The 17131-nt window shown below is 35.8% G+C and overlaps 1 long non-coding RNA gene across 1 annotated transcript; it reads left to right on the forward strand.

Annotated features, from left to right (window-relative positions):
- The first annotated feature begins 11347 nt into the window (after window positions 1–11347).
- On the forward strand, window positions 11348–13838 carry LOC115929678. The gene is made up of 4 exons (XR_004066664.1): window positions 11348–11510; window positions 12050–12242; window positions 12494–12608; window positions 13589–13838. It is a non-coding gene; the product is annotated as an uncharacterized LOC115929678 (long non-coding RNA).
- The last annotated feature ends 3293 nt before the right edge of the window (window positions 13839–17131 follow it).

A 17131-nucleotide genomic window follows, 5' to 3' on the forward strand; every position in this document is an offset into this window, starting at 1 on the left:
GTAAGTGTAATTGATGGAAAATACAGGATGTGGGAAGTGTGAAAAATGAGTGCCCACAAGAAAATAGTGACCATCTTATGTGATAAAATATTAAAAATGACAGAAAATGCCTGTTAATTTGAAAATCATTTCTAATCTTAATTGAATTATCTTTTCCACTACAGAATGATGGGATGTAGATATTGCTTTACTTGTGATTGAATATTCCCTTCTCTTTTGTGATCATGTGAATATTACCCAAAGATTGGGCTTCTATCACAAAATAGCGCTGAACTTGAGAAGCTAAATGCAGTCTGTCACCTGAAATTCTTGCGCTCGCTCTCTAGATCAATCAGTTGTATAGTATGAGTCAAATTAACCGGAATTCAGGATTTAATGGATAGAATCCGATGAATGCCAGTTGTAATAACTCCACGAGCCTAGCAGCCGCGTGCCCCTTAATGCGAAAGCAAAGGCAATATAATCTAGTCATGTGCCAGTTTATTAAACGCTCCATGTGTAATAGTAATTTGCGACTCACGGTCAGGTCTTGCCGGCTCAGCAGAAATGGCAAAATCAGGCATTCTGGGCCCTAAAGTGGATCTCCATATTTAGATATATTGCGATACAATCTGTTGTCTGTATGTCAAACTATATTTTTAGGAAGAGTGATTTTTTTTTCTTCGTCAAGTTCTGAAGGACAATCTCACATACCTTGTAAAGCGACAAATACAGAACTGCATTGTAGTGGTATGTGTAGAGTGTGTGTGTTTTTGTGCAAACGTAGATGATTTACGCTGAATGTATCAAAATTCTAATCAATCTAAACACGAAACAAGTACGAGTGCAGTATTACATGGAAGGATCGTATGTTTACTGAGGATATTGTTATTACTGTGTATCGTATGTTTCACTACTTTCAGAAATACCACAAAGAACGCTCCCTTTTACTGCAAGGATCTTAACGCATTCATAAGGTAAGACGTAGCTATAGTAATGATATGAATGCAGTTCTGCCTGCCGTTCCCTCTCGTATCATCAATTCAAATTGCAATGACATTGAATCAAGATTCCATATGCTCTGAGAGCTTCTGTATTGAATGATGCAGTATAACTCCAATGAAAGTAATTGTATTGTTATCAAGATTCAGGGTTACTTACAATATGATTTCCATGTATTGACTTCAAACTGCAATTTATTTGATTGCAATGAAGTTATGCATGCCCCAATGTCAAGAAGTGTATTTGATTGATTTCAACAAAATAGTGATTTCAAGAGTATTCAATCAAGAGTATTCAATTCTCGCATGAATATATTTTTTATCAGTTTTTAAGGATGAAATTCATATAAATCAGATTATTTTTGATCTGTGTTAAAAAAAAAAATGTACATTCATAAATGAATACCACCAGAATATCAATATGGATACAAGTACATGTACACTGTGCATGCATCATGATATGGGCATAAATACTCGAATATATATAGGAAGCAGGATTTCGATTGAGTTTCCTGAAAGCAAGGTTTTTCCTTTTCATTTGATAATGAATACAACCCATGGGAGGAATTTTACCCAAATGATGTGTAATTTGTCATTTGAGACCTTGCATTTTCAGGCAATAGGAATAAAAACAATATTTGCACAATAGAAAAAATGTTAATGTGTCATAGTGCATGGTGATTATTTGCTATGACCGTACTCACAAATATTGGAGTGTGCTTGAACAAATATTGACTATGAGCAAGCGGGAATTTGTAAACAATTACAAAACACCCTTTACTTAAAATATAGAAACAACCTTTGCTTAAAATATAGAATCAACCATTTGTGTTAATGCAAAGCTTTGTTGACAATAACGTAAAAATTAATGACTACCGGTAGCTATCAACTGTCACAATTTATGTGTAGTACCGGTAGTACCCTTTTTATGAACCACGAAAGGTGTAGTGTAGATAAGTTCTACAAGAAAGGACACATGCATGCCACAAGAATCACATACTTCCCCTCACCTTCTTGGACCCTTTCAATGCTTTGAACTTTCATTTATATGATTTGTGACATTTCCATGAATGCCTACTCATATTCTAATGTTCTTTGATTTCTAAACTTATTTTAAGACGTAGTGTTCTGTTTCTGTACATGAAGGTTGAATGAGAGATAAAAGATAACGACCTTCGCTCATCCAGCCGATAAAGAAATTCAGTCACATTTTCCGATCTCAGGCCCTTTTGCACAGGTTCAGGAAATATATGATTTTGATCTGGAGCTTAAAACAGTATTCAATCATACAAATAGTCAGATATACCCAAACGTAAACGTGTTGAAACACTGGTTTTGGTAGAAAGATCCTTTATACATGTAAAAGCCATGACTCCATGACCTCAGTAAAATTCAAACATGAATGCATACCATCAAACCTGAGTTATATCCTGAGGGCTCTGGCACCATTTTTGGTGGTTATTACGAATAAATCCCCATTCTCCCAGCCCACTTTGGCAGGGAAATACCAGAGCCATGACTGGTCATCATAATTTTTGGCCCCTCTGTGCCTGAGGTCGTGTCACCACAGCTCTGAACCCAAACGTAATCCTCAGTGGGAGATCTGTTCACACTTGTACATATACAGAGTGTGGAAGATCACTTTTGGTGATTCATAGTAATTGAAATTGACTGACTCTGATGATGGTACGCTCGTCCTCAGAATATGAACATAGAATTGAAGTACTGGTATACTAGTTTAGGAAAGTGATCTGTTAAATTTTGAAATTAAACAGGGACTTTCATACTTGTCAGGGCATGAATTTGTTTTAGCGGTATATCCATCCAGATCTGATGAATATTGAAGTCAGGGTTTTAGGTGAGAGAAACTTTTGTGATGTTTATGACTGGTGAAATTCAATTCTCCCAAGAAATCTCAAGTAGAGACACAGTGTGCATGAAGCTCGAGTAAACAATTTTTGATATTTATATGCGTTATATATCATTATGGCGTGTAAATGTGCATTCCCAATTCATATTAGATATTGACTGTAATGGTCCAGTGGAAAAAATACTTTCTGTTCGCAGGAGCTCTTTTAGGATTTGGTGTTGGATAAGTGTGTTTAACTCACATTGATATTAAAGTATGTTAATGTTTTTGTACCAGAGCTACCGGAGCTCTCCAAGAGCTTACCAGAGCTAAATCGCTCACCGCTGCCTGTGTATTATCTTTCGTTGCATACTTTCTATATCATTCTGTTTCCAAATACACAAGAGTGTAGATCTTTGATGGTTTACTTTCCTTTTGTAGAACATGTTTTCAGGCCATGCAATTACAGCATAGCGCTTACAGCAGGAAGGAAAATCCTTGCCGACTTGACCTTTATCATTGATAGAATCGAGCCTCTCTGCCAGGCAGGCAGGCAGGCAGGCCATGAGCCAAGCAAGAGTCCATTCCCAGTCATTTTCAAGGAGTGTTTTTTGTTTACTGGTAATTGGTAGAGTGAGGTTCAACGACCCGAGTGATGTGCTATTTATGATCCATGAAGCCAGCTTGGTAATTATTTCTCTGCATCTAGAGCCAACAGTTTCATAACAAGGGATAAGGGAGACGTGATGGGCAAAAGGGTCACCATTCACCGTGCCAAGTTACATGGAAATCTAATTAAAAAGGAAATGAATTAAACCTCATTTACAGGTGGAGTGTGCTAACATTTAGATATTAAGTCATGTTTATTATAAGGTATTATGTAGGCATTATACAAGTATTGCCAATTTACTTTAGACCATACTGTATTAAGGATGTGATCCATATGGCAGAATGAAATTTAAGACATCTTCCTAATGAAATAATATTCACTTGATAAATCATCTTCGCTTTTTATATACATGCTGATACATGTAGTTTTGCATTACACTCAGTTTATTGGAATTGTAAAACCACAATTTTATGCTAGTCGCCCAGATTTCCTAAAGTTTTACTCTGCAAAATGATTGAATTACCACAATGACATTTTTGCATTTTGTGAAAGTTCCTTGTGGCAAAAATATGAGTGGAAAGTAACAGTAGACATGTCCTAAAAAATGTTGGCTACAAATATAAAGTGTCCTTCTAGCCTGCATATAGTATATGTAGGCCTACTTAAATGCAGATTCCTGTACATAAAACTTTGATGGAGAAAGAAAGGTATTCTAAACCAGTATTCACGAGTAAACCTGCAAGCCTACAACATGAATACAACCTGAATCATCCATAGATTTCTTTTCCCACAGTTTAAAACCACCAGTGTGTGCGTACACATTACAGATATCTTGATTGATGACTGACTAAGCATGTGCAAAACCACAACAAAACCACACCAAAGTTGAATAGATTCTACAAATGCCCATCATCATTTCTCCTACTGTATCAGAGTCTAACGCTTAAAGGGAATCTTGAAATTTCTTACATTGTACATAAAATCCAATAAGACGTACTTACATGTACATGTATAACCGGTACTGAATAATCATATCTGCAATGGAGTTTGAATTCTTTCATTTCATTTTGGATAGAAAATAGGAGTTAAAACACATGTAAATGTAGGCTATATTGTTTAATGGGTAAAAAAATAGGGTAGTTGGGTTTATCAGTAATATTTGGATGTACATGTAGTCCCATGTGTGCATATTTATGTCAGTGGCGTTTGCACTTGCATTTATGTGGGCCTGCCCTATTTACCTTTCGTCAAAATGTTGATATTTTGTCTATATTGTACCAATTTAATCAGCCTATTGACTCGATCCTGAACGAAGCAGTGTGACTTTCAAACCATTTCATTTGAAATAATTGTAAACATAAACTACTGATTTCCTTTAAAAGAAACATAATGAAATCATGATTTGCAGTGATGTACATATGTAATGCATGGTGAGGCTTATGGGCAATTATAAGATCGTGGGAAACAGGATAATGTAATCGCGTACCAGAGATTTTTCAAATGATCGATTACATATACCTTTAAAGCTAAAGACCAGTTATGGTCATGCGATTGCATTGTGAAAGAAACATTGTGAAATCGATCAGAAAAGGTTGATCATCTAGCATAGATGTACTGCAAGGTTCTGGAATCATCAAAATGATAAGAAATTTGGCCAAGTCTTCATAAAGTTAGAATCACTGTACACAGAAAGATGTATATGGGACTACGCACACGTGCACGAAACATGCATTTGTTTCTCTCAACAGGTGAGAAATACACTAATTTACCAAATATATCAATTAGTAGGCGGTTTCCCGTCAACATTTTTATCATCATGTATTATTCAAAACATATTCTTTCACATGATTGGTAATAAGAGCTTCCATTTCATTTTTTGAAATTGGGGCGTTTCCAATACTGGTCTTTACCTTTAAAAAGGACCATCTTGAAATTAGGATTTGATTTTGCATATCATACCAGAGATTTTGCATCATGTTTCATGTTGGTAATTGGATGGAACCATGTACATATTTGCAGCATGACATGAATATTATTCCACGTTGTGAAATTTGAGACAAACGGGATGAGAGAAGTATGGTTTGCTACCAGTTTTCCACCGAGACTAACGCAGATCCTGGAATTCCATGGTTTTGCAAAGAGAACAGAAAGGATGTGGCTGCTACTTGTAATATGACTAAAGTCTTGATTTTTTTTTAACGAAAAAGACGAGATACATTGTTTATCTATTAATTCCCATGAAAGACTTGTGACATTTGCAATTTATATCGCAACATAGCCACTGGATTGACTAATCACTAAATCCAAGTTATTGTCGTAGAGTATTGAATTTAATTTGAAGAATGTTGGAATAATAGCCCAGGCTGTTGTTAGGCCGACGTGTACATTGAGCTCATACTTTGCTGATATTTGTACTTTATATTAGATACCGATATGAACTTATCACTTTGCATACTGTTTAGCTGGTAGGCCTACACATGCACGTACACATATGGTTTAGGGGTCAAAACTATCTTTACATTGCTACAACATAACTAGATCATCTGTTGAGAGCCAGAAGAACGTTGAGATTGTGTATAAAAGTATGAGTAATGCTCTTTTGTTTCTCAGCAAATGATATCGTCTGTCTGGAGCTAGAAGGCTGTTAACTCTATGTAAAAAGTAAGCATGAACCTCCTTATGTTTCTCAGTGTATGATATGAACCTGTATGGTGAGTTCTAATGAGTTAAATGCTCTTTTGTTTCTCAGCAAATGATATCGTGTGTCTGGAGCCAGAAGGCTGTTAGCTCCATGTTAAACGTTAAAGTGATAACATCCTTATGTTTCTCAGCGTATGAAATGAACCCGTGTTGAGCTCATATCAAGATGATTGATGTTTACTTTCATACTGTCCTGGATGGCTTTAAGAACATGATCCATGTTTTGTTTTGATGGGTCAGGTGAAAGTCATTTGGTATTGTGGCAACAAAAGTAGGATAAACATCTCTTTCGTTTGTCATTTGTTGAATTGTGCCTAGTCATTCTAAAATGCTATAAAAGGAGAAAGACCTTGAGGATTTTCAACAATAACTGTACATTTTTTTTCAAATACATGTAGACTACAATGTGATAGATTTGAATGGTTATGAGATGTGTGTACATGTAGTGGCCACATTTGCTCTGGGCTTTATTTTCAATTTTCATGAAAATTTATGTTTGAAGTGTGGGGTGCATATCGTAATAGGATATTATACTTAGGATTAGGGTTAGGTATTGGGTCATGGCTTGAAGTTACAAACTTATGAATTTGATTTCTATTTAAAAAATGTGGAGATCTTATCACCAGAAAAACATATAGGCTTACATGTACATGCACATACATGTATATGTCTCATTTATAGTTCAAGTCTTGCAACCTGTTTGTGAAAGTCATTTACTGTACTTACATTTTGCAGTCTCCTTAGATTAACAATATTGGTGGTAGGCACTGTCCCGTTTCCCAACCATAAAAATGATACGCTGTTGAATTTAAGTAGTAGTGTACAAAATACAAATCAGGTATCTAATAAAGACCCTTGAGATACCGATTTCTGTGTATTGATCAATACGAGTTGAACTTGACTATTATTGGGATCATGATTTGCACCTGTCTGACGATAGAGATTGATCATTAGATTTCCTGTCATACCAGCATTAGTCAATGAAGAAATCAATATACTGGTGGAGATGTTACATACATGTACATTACATGTAATCTACATATACAGTAATGTACGTGTAATGTACCTGTATGTACCTGTATGTACATGTATGTTTTTATGGTACATGTAGGGTTATGTACAGGTAGTCTTGTGGACATGAATGAAATGCTGTTGAGTTACAAGCCACAAGACCCTTAAATACTAGGGCTGTGCACAACAGTGTAATGAGGTACCCGAGTACACTCCCAGGCTCATAGGCGAATACTCGAGTATTCGGACGCCATGTTTTTTTATAATTTTTTTGAATTTTTTTGAATTTTTTTGAATTTTTTTGAATTTTTTTGAATTTTTGGATTTTTGGATTTTTTTCCTTTTTTTTCTTTTTTTGCCACTACCATACCACTCGGCAGTTTCTCAAGTCCCTCGCGCAGCTCGCTGAAAACGCATGCAACTTTACTTTGAGTTGCAGTTGAAGGCGCCGATTTAATAAGAATAATAACAGTAAACAATGCTGTTTTAAAAACCAAAGATGGCAGAATAATCCATTTTCCTCCAAGTCCAAACAGAAATCTGGACATTTGGTCCCAGTTTCTGAAAGGTGAGTTTGACAGTGCTTGAGTTTGGAAACATTTTTACCGACGGTACCATGCCAGCGGATGCTGCTCTCCCTGGCACGGATAAGCGTGGGCCTGGACATCTTTTTTTTTTTTTTTTTTTTTTGCGGCCGAATATTCGGGTACAAGAAATCGTACCCGAGTAGTTGTCAACCGTGCGGGTACTCGAGCATTCGACTACCCGTCGCAGCCTTATTAAATACAAACAAGATAAGACTCCTTTATTATTGTTTTTTTTTCTCTCAGGGTGTTCATATCATTTGACATTATTATAGTCTGTAAACATTGCTCCCAACCCTGTATTAATTGCTTAATTACTTGTGTCCTGTGTCAAAATGTGCCATGTACAGTACCCCTGTAAGTATTGAGCCTGACTGCAATCCTTACATGCACTTTGTAGTGTGAAAGAATACCTAAAATGCTTGGACGAGCTACCAATCTCTCAAATGGAACTTCAGACTTTTGAAAAAGGGTCTATCGGTCTAATACATGTAGCTTTAGACAGGAGTAGAAGAAACAGATATATCTGAGAAACGTTTAGCAAAATACTTAAAAACAGTTGAACAAGGAATAAGAAAGTGCTGAATCTTTAAAAGTTTTGACCAAAATATGGGAGAAATCTGCCATCAGTAGTGCATGATACAAGTGATCTCAAGGAGATACCCCCCCCCCCCCCCGATTTGTATTATTCCCAAATGGTACATTTCCTAATTCCTTATGATAGTATAGTAATTTTTTCAATGAATAATATGTTGTCTGACTTGTCTCCACCTTCTTAGAGTGAAAAATAACTCTTCAGGATAAAATGTATTGTATTATTGTTGTATTTGCTAAATTTATCTCTATTTTGAGGATTGACCCCTCAATATACTACAAGAAATAAATTAAGAAAGAAAGGGATAAAAGTGTTTTAGCATTCTGGCATGGAGTTCACACTCCCTTGGCTGGGCTTACCAAAGTGCAAGCGCACTGATTATAGGTTAAAAAAATGACAGGAATATGAAGTACTTCTCGTGGAAATGAGGGCCAATTGCAGATTTCCCTTGGGGGTTTTATTGATCAATAATCCTTAGTTTGGATGGTATTTGCGGCGGCATTTGCGATCTGATTTCTGATGGGCTCGAGGAAATCTTGCCACCCCTCGTGTGAAGTTCATCCAAGCTTGAGGGCTGGATGGAGTGGAAAAGGGGTGAAAGACAAATTATTTTGATGAGATTTCAAAGACTGAGAAATAGATACTGTTATTCAGTTGATTTTACATCGATATCTGCTGCATGGTGCTACGGCAGTCAAAATGTGTTGACTGGCAAGTGAATGGAAACCATACTTGCCCTTGCCTTGTAGAGCAAGCAGAGAATAATTGGCCAATTGTAAAAATGTACTGACAGACTGTACATTGTAATTTATCATAATAAATCGTAGATCATTAAATTATTTGTGATTGATTGGGTTTGTCCACTTCTCTTTAACTGAGTACTAAAGGGTGTTAACTCAAATAGTTTAACACAGACTTAAAGCCCTTTTGATTCCAAACAGACGATATAATAACATACATTTAAAAAATAAAAACATGCTTCTGTCTTATAATAAATTTTCTGAGAAGGAAGCCCTAACCAAAACTGAAATCATACAATATATTTTTTCTGCAGAAGTACAGTATGCATGAAGTCAACATGTCCATGCCTTCTGCCTAAAGGTACATACCTGCACTACTCCATTTTCATTCTAAAATCTGAACTTTTATAAAGATCATCCTGAATGAGAATTTAATGAGTACCAGGCAAGCAGTGATGAAGGAAGAACAGGAATTCTATGAACAAAATATTAAGTCGTAAGAGAAAATATAATCAGGCATGATACTTGCCAGGGAAAGGAAAAATCCTTGCCTGGGAATGGAAAAATTCCTGCCTTAGAGAACCAGGGGAGGGGAGGATCTCTCTGGGATAATAACCAAGCACTTTCAGTCTTCAAAGGGACTTTGCTGCCAAAGTTAATTATTGTTATGTTATCATTCAGCGTTCAATCTGGAATATATACTTTCCGAGGTCATGAGCACTATCATACATAGTATGTTCCTTTCATCAATATTATTTCGTCATCAGCTTACGAATACATGTATGTTTTGATATAGATGCCTTGAATCGTAATCGTGTCAAGTGTACTATTCTTGGTAAAAACATGTGTTTGTTTACACTTGTACATTTTTCATGTAGTCATCATACAGGCAGGATTTCCGTACGCCAAATCAAAGGAAATGTGTGAGACATTCATGGTAGAATAACGTTCTAAAGTGATCGATTTACCCCCTACAGACATGATAGAGCTTCCATTTCTTCACATTCTATAAAGCCAAATAACCTTCCTTCAAATCTAGGTGATGATTTGGTTATTCTGGTTAACCTTAAAAAATGTTGCACACAAAGGATTTTAAAAATATTTGTTCATAGCACCACTGCTAATAATATACCTGTAATTTCCTTTGCGTTTAGTTTTGTTTGGATTACCTTTATTTCATTACATTTCTTCGAACTCCCAAGGTTTAGTGAACAAATGTCTTACTAAGATGAAATTTAATGCTGACTTTTAATAATTAAAGAGCGTAAGTAGACATGCTGTCGACATGTTGTCTGGAGGACAGTCAAACTGTGTGACCATTTACTGAAGATTTGCTTCCTAGCTTTGCCGTGCTCATACTGCAATCAGATGGGATATTGAGAGGGTTTGAGGGACGTAAATCTGATTTGCCTGATCTTGTTTCATGCTCTGGTAACCTGTGATGATGATCACCCCCCCCCCTGAACAGGCGGTGCGGAGCATGCCAATTATCTCACTGATAACACCGAAATCGTTTTGAATATTCAACGGTCATCGAAGCACTCACGTTGCCAAGCTCACTTTTTCACCGAAATTTCTCTCTCTCATATCTTCTTTGTTCGTCGGCGGATTTCGCTCAGACTCTCAGGAATGATGTAAAATGGTCATATCGAACTATATATGAAAAATGGTATTAAGTGATGATCTATTTATCATTTTATCAAACATTTCATGTTCAGTCGTCTCCGAAAACTACCCTCAGATTATTATCAGACACATCTGGTCATATGGCTATTTATTCATGAGACTTAATATGCATATTCATGAGACCTTTACGGTGCCGGTGACGAAATTTTCGCTGTGACCATCACTTATTTTCGGAGATACAATGGAAAATGAATGGGGTGTTTTTCAGAAATCGAGAAGCAGCAAACTTACGAGAAAATCGACGTCACCGCTCGATCAAAGACTCGCGCATGCGCATTGACACGAAATTACGTAAACCTAGGCAGACAGCTGATCGTGAGCACATGTAGCTGCATTACTATCCTGGCTGTGTATTAAAATATGTGCTATTGATTCTCAACATTTTAAACACCACTGTACAATACTCATCTGATTCCACTCAAAACAGATATACCAGTGACAATTGATGACACCTAAATAGTAGTAAAATATAATATTTTTTTTAACTTAATGATGTTAAAAAGAATAATTAAAAAATTTAAACCGTGAGTCTACTGTCAAACTTGCCGATCAACCGCATCGTATTTATTGTGTACGTTCGTTTGTAATTTGTGTATCCTATTCATGTGTGCGATTGCTGCCTCCTAGCACGTAGTGCTGCGCTAGAGGTCTACACGCATTAGCATTGATTGCATGCAGTGATCGAGAGGTATTGTTTTGATTTCAGCCGAGCCGAGTGGATCTTTGACTTTGTAAAACCCTCTAAAGAAACAAAGGTAAGGGCGCATTTCAATTGTAATGAAGTATTTTTTTTTCCATAAATCGATGTTTGATATTCCTTTTCCATGAAAAATAGGTATTCATAGGTAAAAAAAAAAAAAAAAGCTGGCGAATCTGCTACGCATAGACCCTATGTGCCATTCATAATGCCTGACTGATAGCTACTGCTCTGCAGCGCAGCTGCATTAGCTTCATTGACCGTAACTCCAGGGAGCTCCGCCGCCAAGCCGTCGGCGGCGGAGCTCATGAGTTACAGTGACCGTAATATAAATGGCAATGATTCATATTCACGGGTCTCGGCAATATTAATGAACGAATCTTGGAGCCAATGAATTGTCGACCCAATTTCAAGTGCATATAATCCATGTGCATGCAGCTGTATTACACACGACACCTCATCCTACTTACTAAACTCTAAACTAAAGTCAAACTTTATCAATGGCAATGTTGTAGAGTCTAGTAGTCTATTTAGACCTGTTTTACCTTCAAATCTCTACAAAAAAAAATAATAATTTCTTCACCTTCTTTCATATAGAATATGTAGGCAGGGCCATGAAACCTTCATGTAGCCTTACCTTCAAGTAACCTCCAGCTCCCCTTCTCAACTTCATGACTTGGCAGATGTCCTAATGCATGATACACATTGGTCGAGCATTGAAGAACGGCCGATACTGCTGGCGGCCGCTGCCGAGCCTGGCCAGGCTGACGTGATGTGACCTCGTACTTAGGTAAATATGCAAGAACGTGTGTGTATTTTTCATGTGGAAATTCTTGAATACCAAATTGTTTTTTGCTATAAGTCTACCATGGTAACGACATGGCTGTCAACCCTCCCACATTTGGTTGGAGTTTCAAGCCACGGCACTGATTTTCCTGCCGTTCCGACAACGTCACGTCAAGCACTAGACTTGTAATTATAATATTCATACATGTTAACTCTCATTATTCACTTACAATATTTTTCCTTTCTTCCATTCAGTGTTGAAGCTGTCTGGTCGTTCCCTCAGAGTGATCACAGATTCTACATCCCACCATGGCTCTGTGGAGTGTTCACCAACCCTAGTGCCCAAGCAGATTTGTCTTCATGCAACTAGGTAAGATATGTACTGTTAAGTAGAGTTGGCATTTTTTTCATCACCATGAAGTCATTAAAGGCAATGTTCCTTGGTGATGTCAAATCATTCTGAGAAACAACATGTACCATTTGTTTTTAAATTTCTCTCACAGTGCCTGGTGACACTAGTCTTTTTCAATCCAGTGTCTAATTATCAAGATAAATGAGAGTCTTGTTTTATTTAACATTTAAGAAGTACTCATCAGGAGCTTTAGATCTTAATATTCCTAAAGTAATTTTTTGTTCACTCTGATGAATGTGGAAACAATGATTTCCAGATCTTAATACTTTGCTTTTGCTGAACTTAACCTCATTGTACACTGAAACACCCCCAATTTTTCACGAAAAGGGTATTTTTTGGTTAAATCCTCATTGTATTTTTCAACATTACAATTTGCATTTAAATTCTTCTAATATCTGCCTCTTTTTCCTTTTTAGAATTAGACAAAGAAAAATCAAATTATCTACCAAAAAATCTGTGACAGAATTATTTATTTAAAAATTAGAAAATGTAGATTTTTTTTTCTCGCTTGCTCTTTTTTTTTGTTTAAAAAAAAAAATCATGCACCATATCCAAAACTTTAGCTCCGTTATTCCCCCTCCAATTTTTTTTGGCTCATTACGCCACTGCTGAAAAACACAATGTCTTGAAGGTTATTATCATGCATGTAGACCAAATTTGACCCAATTATCATTTATGAATATCATGCCTAACTGAGCTGTGAGATCCATTTGAGGTATTTTTTGAAGTTCTTTCCATAATCTGGCTCTTGATCATATAATACTTTGGTAATGTCTGTTATAGAGTAGTGTATGTAAGTTATGCTGTCTAATGTTAGAGTTAATATATAACCATATGAATGTGAAATATAAATCATGTTAAATTTCTCTTTTTTTTTCTTTATTTGCTGTAATATAATTGAATTTCAATTCATTAATTGTTTTTCTATTTTATTGCAGAATGGCGCTCCCTTAAAGATGTCAGCATTGGCTACCAGTGTTCTTCAGTTTGGATGGTGATTTCATAGTGAAGGAGTCAGGAAGCCCGAAAGTAGTGTAAAACTAGCACTCTGGTTACAATATGGTACACACGATAGGGTTAACTTGTACTTAGTACATTAATTCCTGGTGTTCCAGAGAATAGTGCTTTCAATGCTTAGACAATTTAAAGTATTTGTTTTAGAAGTTGTGAATAAGTGAAAAGTTCAGATAATTGGCAATAGACCTGTTTCTTTACATATTCAAATTTATATGCATACTTTTTTAATTACATTTGATGTTGCATAGTACAACATTACATGTATCATTGCAACATTACCTGCATATTTTGTGCCTATTTTCGACTTGGTTAGTCCATGTCATACGTGCATCTTCATCATTATTATCGTTCGTTCGTGTCTCCTTAGATCAAGATTACTGTAATCTTGATCTTCGGAGTAGTTGCTACAACCGGCCCTGTCAGACACATTGCCCCGGGGTGCGAGATAGGACTCTTGTAGCGTGCCCCCATTTTAAACATTATTATGCAAGTTATGAACTCCATGTAGATTTTCACATTTCACTTGTTTCCAATAATGTTCATTCATGTACACATTTGAACAATTGCGTGTTATTGGCGCATGATTGAACCAAAGATGACAGTAAACATAAAGTAATGGCTTTCAAAACAGATTGTTTTATTATTTATACAAAGCTTTATATTTATTGAAGAAGTATTAGATGTACAATGAAAAGTATGTGAGACATGGATATAAGTATTTATTTGAGTCTTTCGTTTTTGTATACATGTTAAGTTAAGTATACAAGTACATTTAACACACAAATATACAGTGTTATTGCATTGAAGAAAAAAAAGAAGCATTCCTGTTTTGTATGCAAGTTACATAATGGAAGTATCTTGCCTATTGTATCTGAAGTGAAGTGGCAATTATAATATGCAGATTGAAAATTGTTTTTAAAATGAAATTGCTGTTTTGTGTTATTCATTGGTCGAGTGGTTAATGTTTTGCAGTAAATGATGAAATGATATTCAGAGATATCTATATATAATCGGAGAGTGATTTACATGAAGGTGGTACATGGATCATTGTGAGAAAGGTAAATGCAAGTGTGCATGTGGTATGTGGATTTTTGTGCCAGAATTTAAAGTGAGTGTTTATAATGGCGTGGATGTGTCGACAAAGGCTCCGGGTTTCTTCTCGGTTGGTTCCAGAATTTATTTCACAAAACAAAGACTTGGGTTAATTCATTAAAAAAAAAAAAAATTAAATCACAAAGTGATGTTAGACAATCATCGCTTCAGTCAACTTAACATTAAAAAAAAAAAGCAAGCAATAAAGGGTTAATGCTATTGCAATAAATGGTGGCCTACAGCTAGGTATCTAGCTACCTATATATTTCTTGCATGGTCATTCATTGTTGGGATATTTTTCCTTGACTTCTTCCTACCCGAAGTATTATTATAACCATTATAATGAATAATAATAATAACAATCATTATTATAAGCAGGGTAAAACACCTCCCTGTTATAAGTACTATTACTTTTTAATTATCATTATTACCATTATTAATCTAAGCAGCAGCATCATTATAATCATGAAGTATATCTATTATTTTGATATATTACCCAGGGGTTTGCTATTGGGGGTGGGGGATCTTCATTTATTTTAAATTGGATGAAGAGTGGCGAATTACGCATAATCCCCCCCCCCCCCCCCTTCTGCCGGGAAATACCCTGCTATTCCCCTACAAATAATATTTGATTATTATTATGATTGTTATTAATATTATTATTACTATCATTATTATTACATCTACGACTGCTACTACTTATACAACTACTATTATTTTAAAGTAGTATTGGTGGAGTACTGCTCCTACGATGGACACAGGCTATAGCTAGGCATATGGGCTCGCGGTGCAGTGCTGGTGCAGACGATATTCACGACAATGTACGGGCAATGTACATGTTTGACGCCACGTTATTCCGTCTTATTTACAGTAAAGCTAAGATAATCAGTGTAATTTAGCTTTATTTCCGTAATATACATTTGTTATAAATGTTGGAGAAATTTGGGGGTTAATTCAAACATTGCAACAATTACAATCTATGCCACGAAATCATGTTGAAAGCCGTTTTTACCGATCAACGCCAACACAAACTAGAGTGTGTGGGACTGTGCTATTGAGCATGACGTCATCACCCGCGATGTAATGTGGGGACGACTCGGTAGATCGGTGCTCGTATTGAAGGTATGAAAATGCATTATGTTGGATCATTACCAGACACATCCGGCCGAATTGGTTTATGAAATTGATATTTCACAGAAATTTTCTTTAATAGTTATTCAATAACATATTCGAATATCGTTATTGTCCAATTATTGAAAATGTGTAATTTTAGGCATTATTTCGGACTCTTTTTTTTTTTTTTCATACAAAGTTTCTTGTCCTTTTGCCCCCATTTTTTCTTCGTTATTACAAAAAAAAATGTTATGTATAGTTTAAATGATTATTCCTCTTTTAAAAAATGTAAAGATCTTTAAGATTCATTGTCAAATGCCAAAGTTATGGCAGGTTTGCTGCGACACTTTCCCAGCGGTTTCACGTAAACAACGTGTTTATTCAATAGAAAAGCAAGGTCAAATCAAAACGAAATCGTGAGTTAATTGCACCCGAGCGCACCGCCTGTGAACTCAAGATATCAGTTGTCTATTTGACAAGGCAGTCACAATATTGCTGAAGATTCATATCCCTCATTTCAGTCATTCGTGTTTTGTCTTTACATGTAGGTGGTGATGAAATGATGTTCTTATTTCTTGAAACTCAATCTTTGAAGACTTGATATTGCTACCTTGACAATATTAGATTATTCTTGCAATTTTAAAGTTTTTAATTAAGTTAATAGATAATCTGTTAAAGTTCTGTTTGAATTTTTATCACATTTGACATCCATTATGTAGCATTCTTTTTGAGTGGCAGTTACACTGTATGTGTTATTTTTTATGATATATTGCCATCTATGTATAATTTTTGAAGACATATGGCTAACTCTTTGTAATTTACCATAATTTACCATAATTTACCATGATTTACCATAATTTACCATGATAAATTGATAATCTTTATGTCCTTGAAAGCTTGAACTTCTACCTTATATTTGGCTCCAAGATCTTGTTAATAATGTGCAAATAACATTTGACATTTTGACTGCTCAAAGGGATCAAGCGAGTTCATCTGTCAAGTACTTAAATGTTAATATGGGATCAAATGGAGCTCAGTAGATGCTTAAAATACACCAAGCAAGGGTTCCTTAAGCCACGAAAGCCCCTCTGATGTATCTAACGGAATCCAATTAAATGCTTTCCTGTGCAATCATTAGAAGTAATGTGACATGCATACCACTATACAGGGTTATTATCAGTGTAATGTGATTGAAGATGTAGGGTAGGGGATGCATTGCCCATTAACGTGGAGACGTGATAAGTTTTCATACATTCAGT

Source organism: Strongylocentrotus purpuratus, unplaced genomic scaffold, assembly GCF_000002235.5.
Source record: "Strongylocentrotus purpuratus isolate Spur 01 unplaced genomic scaffold, Spur_5.0 spur5_scaffold_5, whole genome shotgun sequence".
NCBI classification, from domain to species: Eukaryota; Metazoa; Echinodermata; class Echinoidea; order Camarodonta; family Strongylocentrotidae; genus Strongylocentrotus; species Strongylocentrotus purpuratus.